The sequence below is a fragment of the Pongo pygmaeus genome, chromosome 4 (genome assembly GCF_028885625.2).
Source record: "Pongo pygmaeus isolate AG05252 chromosome 4, NHGRI_mPonPyg2-v2.0_pri, whole genome shotgun sequence".
NCBI lineage: Eukaryota > Metazoa > Chordata > Mammalia > Primates > Hominidae > Pongo > Pongo pygmaeus.
This window is the reverse complement of record NC_072377.2, coordinates 39870575-39889100: the sequence shown is the minus strand read 5'-3', so window position 1 is coordinate 39889100 and position 18526 is coordinate 39870575. Positions and strand designations below refer to the sequence as shown.

General features: G+C 35.5%; 1 pseudogene; it reads left to right on the top strand.

Annotated features, from left to right (window-relative positions):
* The first annotated feature begins 11067 nt into the window (after positions 1–11067).
* LOC129036756 (integrator complex subunit 6-like) lies at positions 11068–13736 on the top strand (annotated as a pseudogene).
* Positions 13737–18526: the final 4790 nt, after the last annotated feature.

The following is an 18526-nucleotide window of genomic DNA, read 5'->3' as shown; positions in this document are numbered from 1 at the left end:
ACAAACAAAAACAAACAAAAAACAGTTCAGTATGGAAACATCAATCTAATGACGAACATAAGTAATCGGATATTAAATAGTAAAAAGCACAATAAAATCAAATACAGACAGGTATTGTATTTATAAACCTTCATATAGTCTGGTTTTATCTCAGGGTTGCATGGAACACAACTTTCAACATTCTTTCTTTCTAAGATGTTGGTTTTCCGATAACGTATCTGCAGCACCAAAAGTGCTAAAGGATTATGCCAAAAGCCCTGTTGTCATCCTGAAACTGTATTTAATTGCTGCCGGAATTAAACAGGGTTTCACAACATTTTATTATGCCTGTAAGCATCACAGGGAGCACTCTGGTCCGTTTTCCATTCCCTTTTTATAGATACAAACACATAAACAAAAAATATTTCACTTTGTATTTTTGTGAAAAAAATACATAACAGTAATTTACGGAAAGAGAGCAGTACCTAAACAATGGCATCACCAGTGACAAAATGAGGCGATTCACTATTATACACAGAGAAGGTGGAGTTAAGTAATACAGGCATGAAAAATTTAATGGGAAAAAAGAAATCATGACGGAACCCACGAAATACACCAAATTAGGATCATATAATGTGCAGTGAAGACGGGGAATCTCCACACTCCTTGACTCATTTTGAAGTTTAATTCAAGATCATGAGAGAAACAGAAATGTTTAGGACAATGCCAAGCACATACCTGCTTTTCAATACTTGGTGAGCATTTTCCCTCAAACCTCAATGCAGTCTCCTGGTAAATGAGCCTGGATGAGATGGACCTGCAAGAATCTTGAAGCGATAGAGGCAGCCTGCTATTTCTTTGGTCGTTTTCTTCTAGGCTAATATAGAATCTCAGCTATTTAAATGTGACTATTTCACTCCAAAAAAAAAAAAAAAAAAGAGAGAGAAAAAGAAAACTAAGTCCAAGAAAGGACCAGGAAGACAAGTTTTGAAAGAAAGTTTTTCCTAAGGTCTAAGGTCTGACTCAGCTTTTTCATCTTCTGAGCCAGCCTCTCATTTTTAGGCTGCCTAGAATAGGGCTCCTAAAAAGAAGCTCATACCCCACTACATGCATGGGAAACACGTAACTCAAAAGGTGCAATTAAGATTGCCGGCAATCTTTGATGTTCCTTAGCTTGCAGAAGCATCACCCTGATCTTTACCTTCATCTTCACATGGTGTTCTCCCTATATGCATGTCTGTGTCCAAATTTCTTCTTTTTATAAGGACACAAGTCATATAGGATTAGGGTCCACCCAGATGACCTCAATTTAAATTGACTACCTCAGTAAAGACTCTATCTATCGCCAAATAGGGTCACATCCCGGGCTACTAGGAATTAGGATGTTAGTTAATGAATTTGGATGAACACATCAATACATAACAAAGGTCAGTATAAAGCCTTTCTGATTTACATTAATAAGAATAAGTGTAGTAAACTGTTTTTGTAATGTGCCATAAGCAGAAAAACATTTATTAGTGGTTGTAGGTGTGTTTTTAGCAATAATATATGTTTGCAAAAGTAAGAGAACAGTAATATCACTTATAGTTTACACGGGCTAATAGAATGGTGTGATAAATAGATTAATAATATGTTGGGTGTAAGCAATGAATATAAATTAGTGAAAACACTGAAGACATAACATCTGTTTATACAGTACTCATCCCTGCATATTCTGAAAAGCCTGAGTTAATGCTGAATTTAGAAACTGATGAATCATGTATTGTCCCTGAAATTGAGTGCAAATTGCCAATTGGGTCTTCCTATGCTTCCTATGAAGATTGATGCAGCATCTACATATCTACATGAAGAAAGATGAGGAAGATATTTTTATTTCATGCCTTCTATGTCTCATGCTCAAAGATTTTAGACTGTATCGACCAAAATATGAGGCAACAACTGACCTTCTGTTACAGAAGTGCTACTCGATGATGGTGCTAGAAAAAAAAATTCTCTCCTTACCCCAATTCTGTTTTCTAAATCCATGCAATGGAAGTGATGCAGTTTATCTTTTAAGGTATGGTCTCTTCACTCTGCTAGATGGAATGGGAAAGACAAAGCTACAGCTCTCAATGAGCTTATGCTCCAGTGAAGTAGACAAAGGAACCTCTATATGATTGTCCAGAATTATTACATTTCCTTCTTATTTTTGGTAGTTTTCTACATTATGAGCCCCAGTCAGTTTCTAGAGATAAAATAAAAAGCTGATAAACCCAACTTCCTTGTAGGTTTGTATAAGCGCATGGCCTTTGTGGTGTAGGTAGAAGCCATGGTCTATTTTCCACCAATCATTTGCACCCAAGCAAATGATCAGGCAAATACTTGGAGTGAATGAGTCACTGCAGGGCAGGGGGCATGGGCAGGCAGAGGCACATGGAATCCCAGGGTGGCAAGGGTGGAACAACAGTTCAGAGTGTCATATGAGTGAGTGATACTGTCAGTACCAACATTGTGAGAAGCCACATGGTGTGGTTGGGAATTGTTATTGGTTTAATAGCCTCAGGATCTATATCTTTCACCCTCCTGGGAATTTCAAAATGTGTCTATAATGTTGAACAATTCCAGTGCCTTCTGATACCTGTCAGAGTGCAGTCTGTTATTTATGCCTGAGAACCTCTGAGAAATAATCAATTGCAAAATGCCAACTACTGTGAAAAAAAAAAAAAAGTTGGTAAGAGAAAGAAGTAGTCCACAATCTGTTTTGCTCACAACTCCTCCAAGGAATTTTATTGTTTTAAATTTTAGATTCAGGTGGTATACTTGCAGGTTTATGGAAAAGAGAAACCTGGATGGACATGATGTATAATGCTGTGATTTGGACTTCTATTGAACCAGTCACCCAAATAGTGAACATAGTACCCAATAGGTAGTTTTTCAGCCCATTCCCCTTTCCCTCCTCCCCACTTTTGGAGTCTCCAGTGTCTATTGTTTCACTCTTTATGTTCATGTGTCCCCAATATTTGCTCCCACTTATAAGTGAGAGCATGCAGTGTTTTATTTCCCATTTCTGCATTAATACACTTACAATAATGACCTCCAGCCATAACCATGTTGCTGCAAATGACATGATTTTGTTCTTTTTTTATGGATCCATAGTATTCCATGCTGTTTATGTACCACATTTTCTTTATTCCATTCACTGTTGATAAACACGTAGGTTGAGTCCATGTCTTGGCTATTGTAAATAGTGCTGTGGTAAATATATGAGTTCAGGTGTCTTTTTGATGGAATGATTTAATTTCTTTTAGGCATATACCCAAGAACTAGAACAAGACAAGGATATCCATTCTCATCACTCCTATTCAATATAGTACTGGAAGTCCTGGCCAGAGTAATTATGCAAGAGAAAGAAATAAAATGTTATCTATATAGGAAAAGAGGAAGTCAAGTTATCTCTGTTCATTGATGATATGATTTATATCTAGAAAATCCTAAATATTACTCCAAAAGACTCCTAGACATAATAAATGACTTCAGTAAAGTTTCAGGACACAAAATCAATGTAAAAAAATCAATAGCATTTCTATACATCAATAATATTTAAGGTGAGAACAGAATCAAGAATGTAATCCCATTTACAGTAGCCACACACACAAAAAAATACCTAGGAATACATCTAACCAAGGAGGTGAAAAATCTGTACAATGAGAACTACAAACTACTGTTGAAAGAAATTATAGATGACATAAACAAATAGAAAAACATCCCATACTCCTGGATTGGAAGAATCAACATCATTAAAATATCCATACTGCTCAAAGCATTCTACAAATTCAATGCAATTTCTGTCAAATTACCAATGTCATCTTTTCACAGAATTAGAAAAAAACTATTCTAAAATTCATGTGGAACAACAAGAGCTAAAAAGAGCCCAAATAGCCAAAGTAATCATAAGCAACATGAACAAAGCCAAAGGGTATCACGTTGCCCAACTTTACACCACAAGGCTACAGTAACCAAAGCAACATGGGTTTGGTACAAAGACACATAAATGAATTGAACAGAATACAGAACCCAGAAATAAATATGCACACCTACAACCAAGTGATCTTCAACAAAGCTGACAAAAATAAACAATGAAGAAAAGACACCCTATTCAATAAATGGTGCTGGGAGAACTGGTTAACCATTTGCAGAAGATTGAAACTGATCTTTAATAGATCACTTTTATTTTATTTTTTATTTTTAATTTTTTTTGAGATGGAGTTTTGCTCTTGTTGCCCAGGCTGGAGTGCAATGGTGCAATCTCAGCTCACCTCAACCTCTGCCTCCCGGGTTCAAGCAATTCTCCTGCCTCAGCCTCCTGAGTAGCTGGGTCACAGGCATGTGCCACCACGCCAAGCTAATTTTGTATTTTTAGTAGAGACGGGATTTCTCCATGTTGGTCAGGCTGGTCTCGAACTCTCGACCTCAAGTGATCCATCCACCTCAGCCTCCCAAAGTGCTGGGACTACAGGCGTGAGCCACCACACCTAGCTTAGATCACTTTTATACTTCTTGTAACAAAAGTGTTTATATGAATTAAATGTTAATTTTTATTTCCTGTGACAACACAAAGTGCCTAAACATTTATTTGTATTGTCATAATTTTATATATTATTAGTGTACAATTAATCAAAACAATATAAAATATGCATTTTTATAATGTTTGTTAAATACCAGATACATATAATGTGCCTCTGAGTGAGATGAATAGGATTTCACTACTCTCCAGTAGTTTGCATCATGAATAAATAAAATATATTCTTAGAAACTCAGTAAATGGTGTCTTTTTTTATTTTAATATCTATAAGCTTTGAGAAATCATGTTAATTGTTAATTGACAAAAATAATTATATGGTAATTGAAAGAGTTGTATTATAGCAAATTCATTTATTTATTCGAATGTCTTTGAACTGCATGCCAAAAATGACACTGAAGGAAAACCTAATTGAATTCTCAGATGATATATTATTAAAAATATTTGTTGATGATGGATGACTGTGGTATTCATGTTTTCAGTTTCTATAATGGACATTTTAAGAAGTATCAAATGACTATTAATTCTATGGATTGCTCATTTCCATATTTAACCTAATAAGCTCAGAACACTTCTGAAAATCAAAATGTTTGCATGTATTACATATTTACTGGTGTAGTATTTCTCATAAAATAATATGTGTGTAAAATATATTTTAATTAAAATCTTGGTGCTTCAGCATTAGCATATTCTACTTACAAAAAATATTTTTCCTATTATTTAAATTGGTGTATCAAATCCTCATTGTGTTCCAAACATACAGATTAGTCTTACTGCATTTTAGATAATGAATTTATTTTTAATTTCAGACAAGTGTTACTAAGATGTCTATCTCAAGAAGTCCCATAAAAACACTAAGAAAGGAATTGTAGTATGTCATAAAAGATATATTACTAAAAGCAGTCAAGATTAGAGATGTAGAAATAATTTAATAAATTTATCAAATTTTATAAATTATAAAAACAAGATATTCTGTTTTACATGCTTAATTTATAATGCAGTCTCAGTAAGTAAAATTATTATTTATAATAGAGTATGATAAAAAATATGTTACATCTTTAATAAATGTGAGTACAATGTAAAATTTTAATGTTTGGTTTATGGGCATAAACAAGTAAAAATTTATATTTTTACTGACAAAAATTTTTACTGATAAAAATCAGTAATAACTCCAATAATTGCATAAAACATCATGATAAAACTTTCCCTACGTACTAATATGTAATATTAGAAGTATATATTAGTATATAATAATAGAACATAATAGAAAAATACATCCTGTCTCATGTAACTTCTTTTTTGTTAGTAGAAGGTAGACTATATTAAATATTTTATGACATAAGATGAGCATTCATTATAATTAAAACAATACATCAAGATATGATTTGACTAGGGCAGCTTTATTTACCTTATTTGTTAATATGCACTAACGCTAAAAGAAATTACATGTAAGTTTTATCCTTGGATTTTATCCAACGTATACTGAAAATTCTGATAGTCTTCAAGAATATCTAGTTAGAGACTAACTATAAGAATTAACATAATAACTAATGCTGCTTTAATACTCTAAAGGTAATTTCTAAGATAAAATAAAACATTTTAAAGATGATACAATATTAAGAATTTTTGAAGATAATTGCTTGACTTTAAATATGTTTTTTAAAATTTTGTGTGCATTCAATGTCTCTCTTTTATGCTATCTTACTTTTGCTCTTGGTATCCTCTTTTAAGAATGATGCACTCTTTGATTTTTTAAATGATTACTTATACCTGTCCACTCCACCATTTGATTAAATTCAAAACTTTTCCTAACAGAGCCAAAATGCCCTTCTGTCGATGCTATATTTCACCATTAAGATAAATATTTATAAGAGAAGAGGGCTTCAAGATGCATGTGTCTTGTTTAAACATTACAAAAAGCTTTCTTTTGTTTTTTTTCTTGGCAACCAAGTGATTTTTCATATAACCTGGTATGGTAAAATATATGGAAGTTAATTGAATTGATAGATTTCCTTAAATCTATCATTGCTGGAATATCCCCAGGAATATCTTCTACGGTTTGAATATGATTGTCTTAGAGTAAGTGGATGAGGTAGTGAGCGATTTATCTACACAGAATAGTTGGAGAAAGGCTCACAGGCCAAAGCATGTGAAATGAAGCATGACATACGAAAGGGGAGCTGAGATGCCAAAAGCTGGGTTGAAGAACACTTTAAGCAGAGGAAAAGTATATAAGAAGGTCCTAAAGTATGAATGAACTTGTCTGGCTTAAAGATAAAAGACCAGTGTGGGTGGACAGAAGCAACTGAGAAAGAGAATTGAGGTTGAGAAGGAATACAAAAGTAGCTATGCAAAAAAATTTGCATTTAGGTCAAAATAAAAGAATTCATAGAAAAGTTTAAAGCATAAGAATTTTATAGTCTGAGTTACATTTTTAAAATGGATTGAAGACTTTAAGATATAACTCTGCCTCCAACATGAAGAATCCATCACAGGAGGCAATAGACGAAGCATTGTGAAAATGTTAAGTGAGAAATAATGATGTATTATTAGGCAAGGGAGATGAGCAGAGGCAGAATTGAAATTCACTTCCAGACATAGTCATCATGATTTGCAGATGAACTGAATTTTCTTTTTTTTTTCTTTTTTTGTTTTGTTTTGTTTTTTGAGACAGAGTTTTGCTCTTGTTGCCCAGGCTGGGGTGCAATGGCACGATCTCGGTTCACCGCAACTTCCGCCTCCCGGGTTCAAGCGATTCTCCTGCCTCAGCCTTCCCAGTAGCTGGGATTACAGGCATGTGCCACCATGCCCAGCTAATTTTGTATTTTTAGTAGAGATGGGGGTTTTTCCATGTTGGTCACGCTGGTCTTGAACTCCCGACCTCATGTGATCCGCCCACCTCGGCCTTCCAAAGTGCTGGGATTACAGGGGTGTGCCACCACCCCCAGCCAGAACTGAATTATCAAAGTATTAAAGAGAGAGAAATAGTGATGAGTACCCTGGAATTTGGATTAATGTCACGGTCATTTATTGAGGTGAAAACTCCTGGAGAATGAAAATTCAAAAGGAGGAATTTCATTCTGAGCACGCTAATTTGCTATGAAATTAATATAGATTAAATATCTTATTAAAAATAGATCTCGGGCTGGACACAGTGGCTCACGCCTGTAATCCCAGCACTTTGGGAGGCCAAGGCGGGTGGATCACGATGTCAGGAGATCCACACCATCCTGGCTAACACAGTGAAACCCCATCTCTACTAAAAATACAAAAAAATTCGCCAGGCGTGGTGGCGGGCGCCTGTAGTCCCAGCTACTCGGGAGGCTGAGGCAGGAGAATGGCGTGAACCCTGGAGGCGGAGCTTGCAGTGGGCCAAGATCGTGCCGCTGCATTCCAGCCTGGGAGAAAGTGCGAGACTCCATCTCAAAAAAAAAAAAAAAAAAATCTCATATTGAATTAATAATAAAGCCCAAAAGTTTAAGAAATATACCTAAATCAAAATAGTAATAAAATGTTAAAGTAAATAGGTGGATTAAAATACATCTGAGAAACTCAAATAGGAACAGTGCAGTACTATTAAATATTAACACAGAATCCAAGGTAAGAGTCATTAAATTAGTGGCTATATTGCACAGACATGTTCCACTATGAGCTTTTTTGCACCTATAATTATAATATACACCTCCTAAAAACTATTAATCAAGGACACAAAAAGTACATATAATTTGTAATATTATTAACTGTAAATTTAACTTTATTATCCACATTTTTAAGTATCCATTGGCATATGGAGAAAAATATACACAATGAATCACAAAGAATATCTCAAAAAATTATAAAATGTCAAATTTACAAATATCTATTTTCCTACAAATACATACAAAATATATTTCAGTTAAAAATAAATAACAAAAGCACAACCACTAAGTCTCATTCACCACTATACATACATTACAATTTAGAAATTAAAAGTATTCCATAGTAACTTTTGTATTAAAAAGAGAATAACAAATCAAATTATAGACTATGATGGAATAATTAAGTATTTCATAGTAACAGAGGTGTTTCTATTAAAATCAATGGGGAATAAGGATTCTTGTAAATAGTATTAGTAATATCATTTTAGAAGTTCTAGCTGTAAGGCATGAAAAAAAGTCAACATAGCTAGTGTAAAGAATAAAATAATTTAGTGTGGAACAAATAAGTTCCTTTTAGACATTTTTGGAAAGGTTTTCTATTTTAAAAAATAAATAAATTTTAAATACATATATGTGTGCATGTCTACATGCACACACAATAAAATTGGATCTCCCTTTACAACTACATTAAAATAAACTATACATGGATTAAATATTAAAATTTTAAGCCAAATTAAATCCCCCAATACTAAAAATTATACAAAAAGTTATACACTTGACTACATATAAAGTCAAAATTGTTTTAGTGTTAAAAAAGTAGAAGCTACTTTAAAAGACAAACTAGTAAAATATTCAAAACTCATATAATAATGTTTAGCATACTTATCCTTTGTTAAAAAATAATTATTTTAAATATCTATTAGCCAAAAGGACAGAACATGTGGATTCAGTTAAATAGATTACAGCAAAAAACAGAAGAAATAAAACTGGTCATTAAACAAAAAAACATATTTAATCTCACAAGTAATCAAATAAATTCATAATAAAATAATGCCATACCAGATTTTGGCCTATCAAATTTTCAAAGAACAAAATGGTGAAGAAACTGTGAACCTGAATTCTGATTAGATGCTGCCAAGAGTGTAAATAGATAAATCCTTTCAGGGAGGTAATTTTCTATTATGTATCAAGATTTTTAAAATAATTAACATGAATTTGATAAAGTATTTTTACTTCTAGTAATCCCTCATTAAGAAATTATTACTGATATGGACAATAGAAATCTATGCAATGATGTTCATATGGGGAAACATTTGTGGTATAGGTGAAAACAAAGGATACTTACAGGAATATCTCACTTTATGGTACTTCACTTTATTGCACTTCATAGATACTGCATTTTTTGCAAACTGGTTTGTGGCAAGTCTGCACTAAGCAATTTTATCAGTTTATCAGTGTCATTTCCCAATGCGACACAGAGATGGCATTTGTACACTCTGTGTCTCTGTGTCACATTTTGGTAATTCTCGCAATGTTTCAAGCTTAATTATTATTATTATATCTATTATAGCGATCTGTAATCAGTGATCTTAAAGTTACTATTGTAATTGTTTGAGGGCACTACAAACCACTCCCATATAAGAAAGCAAATTTAATTAATACATGTATGTGTTCTTACTGCTCCACAGACCAGTCATTCCCCTATCTCTGTGCTTCTCTAAGATTCTCCCTATTCCTGAGACACAACAGTATTGAAATTAGGCCAGTTAATAATCCTACAATGTCCTCTAAGTGTTCGAGTGAAAGGAAGAGTCACATATCTCTCACTTTAAGTAAAAAGCTATAAATGATTAAGCGTAGTGAGGAAGGCATGTCAAAAGCCAAGATAAGCCAGGCCTCTTGCTCCAGTTAGCCAAGCTGTGAATACAAATCAAAAGTTATTGGCAGAAATTTAAAGTGCTACTTCAATGAACACACAAATGATAAGAAAGTGAAACAGCCTTATTACTGACATGCAGAAAGTTTCAGTGTTCTTGACAGAAGATCAAGCCAATTATAACATTCTCTCGAAACAAAGCCTAACCCAGTGCAAACTCTCAATTCAATGAAAGCCCAGAGATGTGAGGAAGCTGTAGAAGAAAGTTGGAAGCTAGCAGAAGTTGGTTGATGAAATTTAAGGAAAGAAGCCATCTCCATAACATCAAAGCAGAGGATAAAGCAGCAATGCCGATGGAGAAGCCGCAGCAACTTATTCAGATCTAGCTATGATAAATGATGAAGATTAATGCATTAAACAACAGATTTTCAATGTAGATGAAATAGCCTTATATTGGAAGAAGATTTCTTCTAGGTCTGTCATAGGAAAGAGAAGTCAATGCCTGTCTTCAAAGCTTCTAAAAACAGTTTGACTCTCTTGTTAGGGGCTAATGTCCCTAATGACTTTAAGTTGAAGCCAATGGTCATTTACCATTCAAAAAAATCCTAGGACCCTTAAGAATTATGCTAAATCTACTCTGCCTGTGCTCTACAAGTGGATCAATAAAGCCTAAAAGATAGCACATCTACCTATAGCGCAGTTGACTGAATATTTTAAGCCCACTATTGAGACTTGCTGATAAGAAAGAAAGATGCCCCTCCCTCCCCTCCCCCAACGCGCAGGCGGGCGGGCTCTGTGAGGCGGGCTAGGCCGGGGCCGGGCTACGGCCCCAGTGCTGTGCGTGGGGAGCGATCTGTGTGTGGGGGACCGCGTGAAGGGGTGGCCGCTAAGTGTGCGGTACTGTGGAGGCGGCGGGGACGCTGGGCGCCCCTTTTCCGCCTCGTAACCTCGCCTCTGTGCTTCCATCTCGCCCGCCCTGTTCCTCCTCTAGTCCCGTGGCTCCGTGCCCAGGACCCTGCCAGCAGAGGAGACAGGTATATGCTCGTCACTTTCGAAGAGCCGCCCTGTGCTATCAAGGCTGGATGGAAAGAAAACGGTACAACGTTTATGAATGAACTGAAAAACCTTCAGGCTGAAGGACTTACGACTCTTGGCCAATCCCTAAGGACAGCTTTTGATTTATTAAATTTAAATAGATTAGCAACTGGCATAGACAACTATGGGCAGGGAAGAAACCCTTTTTTCTTGGAGCCAGCAAAAATTATCACAATTACTGATGGGAGCAAGTTGACTACCACCGGTGGAGTCCAGGATGAGCTTCATTAACCTCTTAATTCTCCTTTGCCTGGAAGTGAATTGACCAAGGAACATTTTTGTTGGGATCAGAGACTCTTTGCATTAGTGTTGCGGTTGCCTGGCACCATGTCAGTAGAATCAGAACAGTTGACAGGTGTGCCTTTAGATGACTCCGCAATCACACCGATGTGTGAAGTGACAGGCAACCGGTCGTATTCTGTGTGTTCTCCAAGAATGCTTAATCAGTGTCTGGAGTCCTTGGTGCAGAAAGTACAAAGTTGGGTGGTAATAAACTTTCAAAAAGCAGGACCAGATCCTTCCTCTGTAGAAGATGGGCAGCCAGATAAATCAAGGCCTTTTGGATCTCAGCCTTGGCATAGCTGTCACAAACTCAAATATGTCAGACCAAATCCTAAAACTGGGGTTCCTATAGGTTATTGGCCTGTTCCAGAGTCTTTTTGGCCAGATCAAAATTCGCCAACACTACCACCTCGTACATCTCATCCTGTAGTGAAGTTTTCCTGTACAGACTGAACCAATGGTTATTGATAAACTTCCTTTTGACAAATACGAGTAAGAACCTTCATCACTGACTCAATTTATCCTGGAAAGGAAATCTCCTCAAACATGTTGGCAGGTGTACGTCAGCAATAGTGCAAAATATAGTGAACTTGGTCATCCTTTTGGTTACTTGAAAGCCAGTACAGCACTGAACTGTGTCAATTTATTTGTGATGCCTTAACAATTATCCAGTCCTTCTTCCCCTCTTAGATGACTTGTTTAAAATGCATAAAGCAAAACCAACCTTGAAGTGGAGACAGTCATTTGAAAGTTATTTGAAGACCATGCCTCCCTACTATCTCGGGCCCTTGAAGAAAGCTGTTAGTATGATGGGAGCACCTAACCTAATAGCAGACGGTATGGAATATGGACTTAGTTACAGTGTCATTTCATACCTCAAAAAACTGAGTCAACAGGCCAAAATAGAATCTGATCGAGTCATTGGATCTGTAGGTAAAAAAGGAGTACAGGAAACTGGAATAAAAGTCTGGAGCCGATCACGTGGTTTATCAAGGGCATATAGGAAAGATTTTCAACAACTTCTCCAGGGAATTTCAGACGATGTCCCTCACAGACTGCTAGACCTTAATATGAAGGAATACACTGGGTTCCAAGTTGCTTTGCTGAATAAGGATTTGAAGCCACAGACATTTAGAAATGCTTATGACATACCAAGACGAAATCTTTTGGGTCACTTAACAAGAATGAGATCTAATCTTTTGAAGCACACTCGCAGATTTCTTAAAGGACAGGACAAAGATCAAGTGCACAGTGTTCCTATAGCACAAATGGGGAACTACCAGGAATACCTCAAGCAAGTACCTTCTCCACTAAGAGAACTTGATCCTGATCAGCCGCGAAGGTTGCATACATTTGGCAACTCCTTTAAGCTGGATAAGAAGGGTATGATGACAGATGAAGCAGATGAATTTGTGGCTAGACCTCAAAATAAACATAAACGACCTGGAGAATCAAATATGCAAGGGATCTCTAAAAGACGTCAGTGTATGTCTCCACTACTAAGAGGCAGACAGCAGAATCCTGTTGTAAACAATCATATCGGGGGAAAAGGACCACCTGCATGTACAACTCAAGCACAGCCAGATCTTATTAAGCTTCTTCCTCTTCATAAAATTTCAGAAACCACTAATGATTTGATAATACATGATGCGGTTGAAAATCATGTTGCAGACCAACTTTCATCAGACACTACACCAAATGCTATGGATACTGAATTTTCAACATCTTCTCCAGCCAGTTTACTGGAACGGCCAACCAATCATATGGAGGCTCTTGGTCATGACCATTTAGGAACCAATGACCTCACCGTTGGTGGATTTTTAGAAAATCATGAGGAGCCAAGAGATAAAGAACAATGTGCTGAAGAGAACATACCAGCATCTTCACTCAACAAAGGAAAGAAATTGATGCATTGCAGAAGCCATGAAGAGGTCAATACCGAACTAAAACCACAAATAATGAAAGAGATAGGAAAGCCAGGGAGAAAATATGAAAGAATCTTCACTTTACTGAAGCATGTGCAAGGCAGTTTACAAACAAGACTAATATTTTTACAAAATGTCATTAAAGAAGCATCAAGGTTTTAAAAACGAATGCTAATAGAACAACTGGAGAACTTCTTAGATGAAATTCATCTAAGAGCCAATCAGATCAACCATATTAATAGCAATTAAAAGAAAATAGAATGTGGCCACTTATTTCACTATCTTCTTCAAATACAAAGCAAATACAAGACTGTTGTGATCTTGCATTCATTTTCTGACATGCATTGTCAGCTATTTGAAATACTAAAAGCAAATCTACAGATCCTTTTCCGTCATTTTACAGTGACCTTTTCTTCATTTTGGTTTATTTTTGTAATGTGAAAAGTATCACTCTAAAAAACATTTTTATTTAACAAACTAAAAATATTCCTCCAAAAAAAAAAGAAAGAAAGATGCCTTTTGAAATATTATTGCTCATTGACAATGCACCTATTCACCCAAGAGCTCTGACAGACATGTACAAGGAGATTAGTGTTGTTTTCATGTCTGCTAACACAACATCCATTCTTCAGCCCACAGATCAAGGAGTAATTTCATCTTTCAAATTTCATTATTTAAGAAATACATTTGTAAGGCTATAGCTTCCATATATGGTGATGCTTCTGATAGATCTGGGCAAAGTAAATTCAAAACCTCTGGAAAGGATTCACCAGTCTAGATGCCATTAACATTTGTGATTCATGGGAGGAGGTGAAAATATCACTAACAGGAGTTTGGAAGAAGTTGATTCCAACCCTCATGGGTGACTCCGAGGAATTCAAGACTTCAGAGGAAGAAGTAACTGCAGAGGTAGGAGAAATAGGAAGAGATCTAGAATTCTAAGTGAAGCCTGAAGATGTGACAATTGCTACGAGCTCACGATCAAATTTGGAAGGATAAGAAGCTTCTTTTTATGTATAAGCCAAGAAAATGGTTTCTTGAGATGGAATCTATACCTGGTGAAGATGAGTTGAACATTGTTAAAATTACAAGAAAGGATTTAGAATATGATATAAATTTATGTGTATATATGTATAAATACACACATATATATGTATAATATAAACTTAATTGATCAAGCAGCAACAGGGTTAGAGAGGATTGACTCTAATTTTGAAAGAAGTTCTACTCTTGGAAAAATGCTACCAAACAGCATCGCATGCTACAGAGAAATCTTTTGTGAAAGGAAGAGTCAATCACTGTGGCAAACTTTATTGTTCTCTTATTTTAAGAAATTGCCACAGCCACCCCACCCTTTAGCAACCATCACTCCGATTAGTCAGCATCCATGAACCTCAAGGCAAGAACCTTCACCAGCAAAAAAATTACAACTCTCTCAAGGCTCAGACGATCATTAGCATTTTTTGCAATAAAGTATTTTTTAAGGTTTCCACATTTTTTTACATATAATGATATTGCATACTTACTAGACTACAGGATAGTGTAAACATAACTTTTATATGTACTGTGAAACCAAAACATTTGTGTGACTCACTTTATTGCAATATTCACTTTATTGCAGTGGTCTGGAACTGAACCCGAAGTAACTCCTAGGTAGGTATACATAAAACATAATTCTTAAAAAAGTTGTGTTTGTAAATATGTTGGAAGAGAATAATATTAAATCTATTAAAAATGTAATGTATTTTTGGTGGTTAGGTTATGACAAGTATTTTTTTGCAGTATATATTCCATTTGCTACCATGAACTACATGTCTTTCGTGCCAAGGGAAAAATCATGCACTTAACACAAAAACGTTCAATTGCAAAATGTAGTCATTATTTTAACATTCCCTCTGCAGATGTTTTCTTTAAGAAAATAGGATGAACAAATGACTGCCAGCTGTTCAAATGATAAATACTCCAATCAAATAAGTATTGCTCTATTAAATTAATTAATTAATAGGACCATTAGTCAAATTAATTTAACTATTAACTATCATAGTATTAGACTATGCTTGTCTCTCTTCCCTTGTAAGTTTTGATTATGCAAATTTTAGTAAAATTCACTGTAAAAGTATTTTGCCTTTGAAACTTTTTTAAAAAGGTACTATTGTAGCATATGCAACTGCCTTTAGCTAATATCCTCTTCCCACCTCCAAAATTTAATCATACTGTACCTCGAGCAAGAAGTCCTAAGTCTGTAAATAAGCTTAGCAAAGGCCTGACATGTAAGCATACAAACGTTAGTTGCTTGTCATTCTGAATCTTTTGTGCCATTTGATTTTCTTTACATATGCAGCAACTTTCCCACCAAAAAGTAAACAAACAGAAACAGCTAGGCAAAAATAAATAGCTAGCTAGGTTAGCTAGCTACATTGATAGAGAGAGAGCAAACAAATTATCTAATGATTGACCAGTCTTGCTGGCTCTTTGTTTACCCCTCCAGATCAGTCACCACATCTCTCCACTCAGTTCTGTGCTATGGGAGTCTGACCTTATAGATTGCATCAGCTGTACCCAGCGCCCTCTGGCTTCCAATTTAGTTTATTTAATGGAAGGTACAGACTGGCTAGCAGAGGAAAGTTCCCTCCCTACTGGGCCTTAGGTGGCAGTTGCTGGGTTTCTCTTCCAATGGACTTCTAGGGGGTCCTGTCTTTCAGCTATCCTAGCCTAAGGGTAGTGCTGGATCTTTGCTCCTACTATTTACACTTTCTTTGGCTGCTCCACATCCTTGCTGGCATTGACAGTCTCTAACTTTAGCTCTTGTGATAGATGTGTATCTGTATTTCACTGTACTTTAATTTGCAATTCTCTAATCAATTGTACCTAGCCATTTGCACATCCCTTTTGTTATCCTTATTGATCATTGGAATATACTCTCTTGTGAGGAGTCTTTGCCTGTTTTTTAAAAAATCAATTGTCAGGCGAGGCACGGTGGCTCACACCTGTAATCCCAGCACTTTGGGAGGCCAAGGTGGGTGGATCACGAGGTGAAGAGATGGAGACCATCCTGGCCAACATGGTGAAACCCCGTCTCTACTAAAAATACAGAAATTAGCCGGGCGTGGTGGTGCGCGCCTGTAGTCCCAGCTACTCGGGAGGCTGAAGCAGGAGAATCGCTTGAACCCAGGAGGTGGAGGTGGCAGTGAGCCAAGAGCCTCAGGCTGGCAACAGAGCGAGACTCCATCTAAACCAAAAAAACAAAAAACAAAAAAATCAATTGTCAGTCTTTTTATTATTATTGTTTTGTAGGAGCTCTTTATTCTGAATATAATTCGTTTATCAAATATGAGTCTATGCTTTGCTTTTTAACACTTAATGTTAAAATGTCTTTGAATAAAAACAAATTCTTAATTTTAATGCAGTTCACTTATAATCTTTTTTGTATGGTGTGAGTTTTCACACTCTGTTTAAGAAATCTTTGTTTAAGAAGATCTTCATGAAACACGAAGTATTTAAAGGTCTTAAAGATTTTCCCCTATTTTCTTCAGGAAGAATTATTGTTTTTCTTTTTATATGTAGGTATATGATTTACCCCTAATTTTTGCCTATCACATGTATCGTAGGTTGAAGTACATATTTCCCATATAGATTTCCAGTTGACCTAGCTCTTTCTAACTCACAGAACTGCAACAATGCTTTTGTCACATATCATATCATATATCATGTATGGAACTGTCTCTGGGCTCTATATTTTAGTTCATTGGTATGATTGTGTTTGTACTAATCTTACATTGTCTTAATTGCTGTGCTTTTATAACAGGTGTTTACATCTGGTACTGTATAGCTTTCATTTGTTCTCTTTTGAGATTACCGTTAAGTATACTAGATCTGCATTATAGAAAGTGCACAAATTTTCAAAAAAAGATGGAATTTTGATTGAGATTGTATTCAAGCCATAGATCAATTTTGGAAAAATTGACATAAAAAAGATTGAGTTCCAGATTTTCCTTCCATCCTGTAGGTTGCCTTCCATCCTGTAGATTGCCTTAAACACAGCCTTAGCTGCATTCCATATGTTTTAAAATATATGTGAATAACCTTTTCTTTATTGGAAACCCCTTTCAGTGGTTCAAATATCCTGCAAGTAGATATATAGTTAATAATTGCCTACTACAAGTGAAGCACAAGGTCCAAGATTGAACAATTTTAAATGATATTTTGGAAGAATATGGAGAGGAGATATTAGAGAAGAGTATAAAAGAGCTAACTTTTCATCTTACTTACTAGGAAGACAACAGATGACATTTAAGACAAAAAATAAGGAAAAATTAGGATAAACATGATATTTTCAAATACATAGGTAAGTACCAGAAAATAAGAAACTTTTAAAAAGCTAAAATTGACTAGCCCAGGTAAACAGAAATAGTGAGTACCAAAAAGTGAGTTAGAGGGCTTTTTTCCTACTGCATAACTCTAATTTTTTAATTCCATACATGTAGTTGTTTGACAACAAACATCATTTTTATTTAATTTATTAAAAAGTATTTTAAAGAAGATAGAATTTTGTGAAAGATTTGATATTTTCCTTGAAGAACACAACGTTTTAAGCCTAAAATATGTCTAAAATACATTTATGCCACAACATTTCCTTAAGGAAATTGTGTTTCTCAGAAAACATTGAAATGTCTAATTTCTTCTCACACCTGATTTGTTAACGACTATTTGCAATATAACATTATACTCAAATTCTAAGTTGTCCAAACAAGCACAAGTCTGAAGTCTAAAATTAGCTACTATCTATTGGATTGTGGCCCAGGTAAATTCGTTTGTTCAGTGAAGCAAAAATACTATACATGTGGAATAGTTTAAATATTATTTTAAATGTATTATTATTGTATGTATTTGGCTTATGTTTCTAAAGGAAATAAAGCATAGAAAAATGCACAGTTCACTACTGCCCTCTGCCGCATGGAAAGGTGAAGAGAAAAGTGCTAAGAGAAGACCTGCTACCTGGCCTGCAGTGATCTGATTTGGGACTACAAGCCATGTCATGTCTTCTAGTAAAATGACTCCACCAGCCATTCTCTCTGTAAAATATGCTGACTGAGAGTCCTTGCAAAATGGTCCTTGGATTAAACTGCTAGTATTTTTAGAACACCTTCAGATTTTGAGAGAAAAGAGAGTCATT